Here is a 7,998-nt window from a genome sequence, read left to right on the forward strand (position 1 = left end):
CAATCTCTACAACACAACTCTTAAAAGCTCAGCGTGCTCCTCCTAACTATGCAAATACACCAAAATATCATCAATGAAGACTATGAGAAACGAGTCGATATAAGGCCGAAACACACTGTTCATCAAATGTATGAATGCTGCTGGGTCATTGGTCAGCCCAAAAGACATCACCAAGAACTCATAATGACCATATTGGGTCATGGAAGCCGTCTTAAGAATATCTGAGTCTCTGATCTTCAACTGGTGATAACCTGAATGGAGATCAATCTTGGAGAACACTCTCGCTCCCTGAAGCTGGTCGAATAAATCATCAATGCGAGGCAAATGATTCTTGTTCTTAACTGCTACCTTGTTCAATTGCCTATAATAAATGCACATTCTCATAGTGCCATCCTTCTTCTTCACAAATAGAACCGGTGCACCCCAAGGTGACAAACTAGGCCAAATGAACCCTTTATCAAGGAGTTCCTGAAGCTGCTCCTATAATCCCTTCAACTTCGCTGGTGCCATATGATACGACGGAATAGAAATGGGCTGAGTGCCCGACACTAGGTCAATACAAAAATCAAATCTCTGTCCGGTGGCATGCTCGGTAGGTCTACAGGAAACACATCGGGAAAATCCCTCACAACTGGAACAGAATCAATACTGGGAGTCTCATCACCGATATCCCTCACAAAGGCTAGATACGAAAGACAACCCTTCCCAACCATACACTCGGCTTTCAAGAATGAGATCACTCTACTGGGAAAATAATCAGTCACATCTCGCCACTCAATCCGTGGCACACCCGGCATAGCCAATGTGACTGTCTTAGCATGACAGTCCAGATAGTGCGGCACGGAGATAGCCTATCCATGCCCAAAATGATATCGAAATCCACCATACACATTAATAAAAGATCCACATGGGTCTACAGACACCCAGTAGTCACCACACACGACCGGTACACACGGTCTACAATAACAGTATCGCCCATCAGGGTAGATACATGAACAGGTGAAGCACGAAACTCACAGAGCATACCCAAATAACAAGCAAAGTATGATGACACATAAGAAAAGGTGGAACCGGGATCAAATAATATAGAGACATCTATGTGACAGACTGAAATAATACCTGTAATAACAACATCAGAAGCAATCGCATCGGGTCTAGCTGAAAGTGCATAGAAACGGGCCTGACTGCCACCTGATCGATCTCCCCCTCTAGGGCGACCCCTGGTAGATGGACCTAGTTGGCTAGGCGGGTGGTGGGGAAGTAATTGGCGCTGAAGTCGATGACTGACCCCTCTATTGAGATGAACTCACAAGACGACGAGGGCACTACCTCCACATATGACCCATCTCACCATACTCATAACAACTCCGAGGTGCTGAAGAAGGGGACTAAAGGGAACCCCTCGCACCGAAGTGACTATCAGATGCACCTGGCATAGAAGAGCCCTGAACTGATGGACAACGGGATGAACTCTAAGCTGGAAGGGCACTAAGTGATGACTGGCCCCGATGAGAACTATGAGAACCATGACCCGATGATGCCCCACGATAACCTGGGCGAGCTGGCTGAGCATGCCTGAATGGACGGCCTCTGCCATGTTGAAACTGACCTCTCTAAGGAGCACCACTATAACTACCAGATCCTCGAGGCCTCTTGGCCTCCCTCTCCTCGCGCTTCTGGCGACGAACATTCTCAATCTCCCGAGCAATGTCTACAACCTCCTCAAAGGTAGCACCAATCACCCTCTCCCTGGTCATGAGAATACAAAACTGATAAGTGAGGCCATCAACAAACCTCCTAATCCTCTCTCTCTATCTTTCGGAACCAACCAAATAGCATGACGAGCTAACTCGGAGAACCTCATCTCACACTACGTCACATTCATCTCTCCCTGACGCAGCCACTCAAACTCCCTACGCAGCTCCTCTTTGTGGGACTACAACACATATTTATCTAGAAAGAGAACGGAGAACTGCTGCCAGGTAAGGGGTGCTGCACCAACAGGCATACGCCTCTCAAAGCCTCCCACCAAGTGAAGGCAGCTCCAGAAAACTGATAAGTAGTGAAAGTGACCCCACTGGTCTCCAGAATACCCGCTGTACGAAGTATCCTCTAACACTTATCCAAGAAGCCCTGGGCATCCTCACCCTATGCACCACCGAAGTTCGGAGGCTGAAGCCTACCAAACCTCTCCAATCTACACTACTCATCCTCTGGCATGGCAGGAACTACATAGTCCTTAGTAGCTGCAACCGACTGGGCTGGAAGGGCCCTCGGCGTCTGAAGTCCCCACACGACCTGCTCAAGTGTGCGAGCGGTGGGAGTCTAAATTGCCTCCCCCGGCCAGAGAAGTAACTGTGGCTGTAGTGGCTGAAATCGCCTGAGCTAGGCCAGTGCAAACCGATAAGATCTGAGCCATGGCCTCCTGAATGCCCGGAATCACAATGGGCACAATTGGTGCCTGAGCTGGTGCTGCTGGAGCATCCATAACTGGGACCTGATCCTGAACTGGGGCGGCTAGAGGATTTGCAGGTGCTGCCCTAGCTACTGTACGGGCCACACCTCTGCCCCTACCGTGACCACGACCGCATCCTCGGCCACTAGTGGCCATAATTGGTGGTACTGGTGGTCGTCCATCCTGACCGGTAGCGCGTGTCCTCACCATATGTGAGAGAATAAAATAACAGAAGTTTAGTACTCGGATCAACAAAGTCGCACAACAAGAATTTCAAGAATATGTAGTTTTTCATAAAGGTTTTGCAGCTTTTCGAGGATAAATATAGACGTCTCCGTACCGATCCGCGAGGCTCTACTAAACCTTCTTATGACTCGTGAGACCTATGTAACCTAGGCTCTGATACCAACTTGACACAACCCTAAACTCGGACCCGGTCGTGATGGCGCCTATCGTGAAGACAAGGCCAACCGACACTTTCCATTTGAGTATTTAACAATTTAACAGTAAGAAGTAGTCTAAAGCATGATAAAATAATCCAAGATTAAGTAGATGATAGTATAATATGCGGAATACAACCCAACACAGCCCGATACTGGGGTGCCACTAGTCACGAGCATCTAAACAATCCAGAATACTCAGAGGAAACTATAAGGTTTAATACATAAACTAAGAACATGAAGAAATAAGATATGGAAGAGCTTTGGGCTGCAAACGCCGATAGCTACCTAGAGGCTCCTCGGATCCGCCTGAGTTGGAACTGATCAGCACTCGGGAGCGAGACCAAATGCACCTGAATCTGTACACGGGGTGCAGGGAATAAAGTGAGTACTCCAACTCAATGAGTGAAAGCAGGAAATCACGTAAAGAACATCTGCAGACTATAATGAAGCAGTAAAACCAGTGAAAGATAAGTGAAAGTCATTTAACTCAATTTAAACTTCACGAAAACCTTTTTCAACAATTTAAGCAGGTAAATGATAGGAAATCAAGGAAAATAAACACATAAAGGTTCGCCCCTCGGGCAGAGTATCTACAAATCTGCCCCTCGGGCAATATCTAAGAACAATACCAGCTCTCGGGCTATATCTCACATCACAATGGGTAACCACACTCACTAGCGGTGTGCAGACTCCTGGAGGGGCCCCTTACGGTCCAAGTGAAATATCAAGCCATCTCGTATCATCATCACTAGGCCCTCGGCCTCATATCAACAAGCCACTTCATGGTGTACATATCTCAGGCCCTCGACCTCATAATCAATATCAAATATTTCCTCACAACATAGGCCCTCGGCCATACTCAGTCAAAATCCTCACAAGCCACTCGGGCAATATCATTTAAAAGATCATTTAAGTGTAAAATAGAGTAAACATGGTTAAGTACGAAATCAGTGAAATATTACATGACTGAGATCAAGTATAAAGTTAAAACAGTAAGGAAATATCGATAAAAATCCCCTAAGGGTTCAAATAGTTGGCACGAAGCCTAAATATGACATTCAACCCAAATAATGATGATAGCAAATAGATTTCAGTCAAATACGTGGCAAAATAGTCATTCAGGACGGACTAAGTCACAATTCCCAACAGTGCACGACCCCACGCTCATCATCTAGCGTGTGCGTCACAACAATATAGTACAACGATATGCAATCCGGGGTTTCATACCCTCAGAACATCATTTACAATCATTACTCACCTCAATCCGGTCAAATCTTTAGCCGCGACGCCTTCGCCCCTCGAATCGGCCTCCACCCGCGCCGAATCTATCCAAAATCAGAATCACGGCTTCAAAATATGCTAAGGGAACGAAGCTCAAGCGAAAATAATCAATTTACAACACAAATCCCGAAATTACCAAAATCCGACCCTCATGCCCACATCTCGGAATTTGATAATTTTTACATCAATGGATTCCTTATCTCCCCACGAGTTCATACATATCAAAAGTTCTGAAATCCAACCTCAAATGCTCCTCCAAATCCTCAATCAAAGGTATAAGTTTCCAAGCCCTAGTTTCCCCAAACTTTGATCCTTAAATTCCATAAATTACAAGCCTAATCCATGAAATAATACTATAGAAACAGGTTTTAGGTCCAAAATCCTTATCTCAATGAAGTTCCCCTGAAATCCCTCTTCAAAATCGTCCAAAATGCTCCAAAGCCGACTCAAAATGGTGAAATAGCTCAAAAATCGCGAAGGACACAATGTATAACTTCTGGCCCAGGCATTTTCACATCTGCGGCCAATATTCCGCTTCTGCGGTACCGCATTTTCAGTCCTTGAACCGCTTCTGCGGAAATCACTTAAACGGCTAACTTCGCATCTGCGGTCAACACTCCGCACCTGCGCCTTCGCAGGTGCGGTCCCACAACCGTATTTGCAGTTCCTGCCATCTTCCCAGCTTCTGCTTCTTTGGCCCCTCTCCCGCATATGCGGCGTCACACCTGCGATCCCCAATCCGCAGGTGCGGAGATACCAGAAGCAGCAAAAATCTGAAATCTCACAAAGTCTCAAACTCCTCCGTCAACCATCCGAAATCACCCCGAGGCCCCCAAGACCTCAACCAAAAGCACCAACATATCCCAACACCTTATTCAAACTTGTACCAATCTTCAAAATGCCTCAAACAACATCAAATCAAACAAAATCCATCGGATTCAAGCCTAAGTTCCCAAAATCTTCCAAATTTCGCATTTGATAAAAAACCCACCCAAAACACGTCTGAATGGCCTGAAATTTTATACACACATCTCAAATGACATAATGGAACTATTGCAACTCTTGGAATTCCATTCTGACCCCTATATCAAAATCTCACCTATCAACTGGAAAACGCCAAAAATCCAATTTCGCCAATTCAAGCCTAAATCTACTCCGGACCTCCAAAATACATTCTGATCACGCTCCTACATCCCAAATCACCTCCCGAAGCTATCCGAACCATCGGAACTCACATCCGAGCCCTCTAACATATAAGTCAACATTCGGCTCCAACTTAAGCTTCCTCAAAAGAGACTAAGTGTCTCAAACCTTACCAAATCCTTTTCGAACCCGAGCCAACCAACCCGATCACATATAGAACCGATAGACAAAGCAATAAGAAGCATAAATGGAGGAAATAAAGCGGTAACTCATGAGAAGACTGGCCGGGTCGTCACAGAATATGTTTTCTAAAATCATGTCATGTTGATCGGCCTAACATACCTAAGCATAATCCTGTTAATCTTATTTTTGTGCCAAAAATATTTTGTAAACATACGTATGTAACCTAAAATATTGTTAATCATTCTGTGATGAATAAACAAGAGGAAGACCATGAAAAAGGATGCATCTTAGAAGGTAGAAGTTGAGTTAAATTTAGGATAGTTTATGAGGTTTAAGATGAAATTTTCTGAAAGTCAGTTTTCAGACTTCTTTAGCCAATTTATACTTTTTTTCCTTCTCATTTCTTTGAATTTAGAGGAGTTTATTAAAGTAACTGCAGGTCGAAGGATGAAAACTGAAGCTAATCTCTGTTTATTTATTTTTTAATAGGTTATCCTCCGAGAAATGCATTTTAAAATATGTCTTATATCAAATAGAGTATGATTGTTGTTGAATTACTAATTCTCGAGTTTCATATATTTCTGGTCAGTTAAAATTGTGATATTGCTTTTGCTCATGATATTTTTGGCTTCTGGTGTAGTTTTACTTTTTAATAGGTGAAGTAAATTCATTATAAAGCAACAAGAAGTTACTATAAATTTACAAGTTCTATGGCTTCCAACATTATTCTCAATAAAACAGGAAATGACAATTGAGAGAAGAGTGCTACTTCTGAAAGAGTATAACTAAACTGTGACAGATTGCTGCCTTAATTTGTCTGTTGATACAATTCCACAACATTGAGCAGAGAGTTAAATTTGTGCATTAGCTACAATCCACTTTCTCCAATCTCCAGTTCACCTTAAAATCTGTTGCTTCACTTTGACACTAACTCTTTCCACGTTTCCTCTTTTAATTTCTGAAAGAAGTGTGGGTTTGGCAGCATGGTAGGGACAATTTATGTCTCTATGGTGCTTCACAGTTATGTTCTTTCCAATGCAGCGTCGCTCATAGACTCAACAACTGACCATACATTTTGAATTTAACGACGTCCTAAGATATGTGTCAATCAGTTTGATTGGAATTAACGCCCAATTTGACATTTCGAAATCTAAACTCTATGCTTTTTGATTGGCGGGGAAGAGAACCATCTGGAGGTTGGACCATCAACAGTTTCTATTAAATGCTACTATTTGGGAGATAACATTGAATCAACTTTTACTGTTTCTATTGATGAATGTAAATAACACATCATTTCTGTGATTGCACACATGAAATAGTATTATTCTCCTAGGTGCAGAAACCTCCACTATAAGCATCAAAATTATTTATAAACGCTACAGTAGTACCTGACAACTAAGGTCTGCTCTAATCTTTTTCTTTCTTCTGCACATTCCTATAAGCTAAGATGCTCCGGCTCATTTATCATCTCCTTTTTTCTCAAATGAGCAGCTTAGTTCAATTATTGAAAATGTTATTTTTATAAGTAGAACTCTATGGTGTGCAGGAAAACTGAAAATACAAAGGTAGTTAATCACTTCTACCCTTTTGTTCTTTTAACATAATCAGTTACATAGGTCCTTCCCCATTAACTGAAAATGTAAAGCAGTTAATTGGTTCTTACTTTTCTTCCTTGTACTAGACTGATTGAATTAAGCAAAGGAAGAACCTGGTTGCTGCAAAATAGGAAAAGTCATATGTTAGTTGCATGGCATGATATTTAATGTAAATTGTAGCAGTAGTAGGAGAACGTCATAGTATTTCTACTGTTTTTTTAAGTTTGAACTGAACGACGTCCTAAAATTTGTGTCAAGCAGTTTAATTGGAGTTAGCGTCGAATTTAACATTTTGAAATCTAAACTCTATGCTTCTTTGTTTGAGGGGAAGAGAACCATGTTTAGATTGTTTCATTAACTGTTTCTATTAAATGCTACTGTTTAGGAGATATCATTGGATCAGCTTTTACTGTGGCTGAATGTTGAATGTCATACATATTATATCTGTGACTGTTAAGGGGTCTTTGTTGAGACCTCAAGGAGATTATGGATTCAATGAATAAAGAAAAATGGCAAATAATCGTGCATCAGTTAAGGCCTATAACACCCTAGAACGTGTCTACGCTCAATAGCATATTGTGAAAGGATAGATTACAAAAGGAATTACAACTGGCATCCTGATAGGTGGAAAAAAGTAAGCAAATTTGGTATTGGTACAATCCATATTAACAAAAACTTGACCTAACCATCACCAGATAAATAGGAGATAACAATCATATATACGAATGAGCACATGAAATTTCAGAGTACTTGATAAATGAACTACAAGATCATACCAGCACCACACATTCTTTGAGTTATTATGATAAGAGATGATAATCTATGCTGCCAACTCAAGCTACTCAACTGACTAAGTAGGCATATGACAGTTAAAATAGTGAACTAACAAAGGTAGTCA

The sequence above is a fragment of the Nicotiana tabacum genome, chromosome 6, assembly GCF_000715075.1.
Source record: "Nicotiana tabacum cultivar K326 chromosome 6, ASM71507v2, whole genome shotgun sequence".
Classification (NCBI taxonomy): domain Eukaryota; kingdom Viridiplantae; phylum Streptophyta; class Magnoliopsida; order Solanales; family Solanaceae; genus Nicotiana; species Nicotiana tabacum.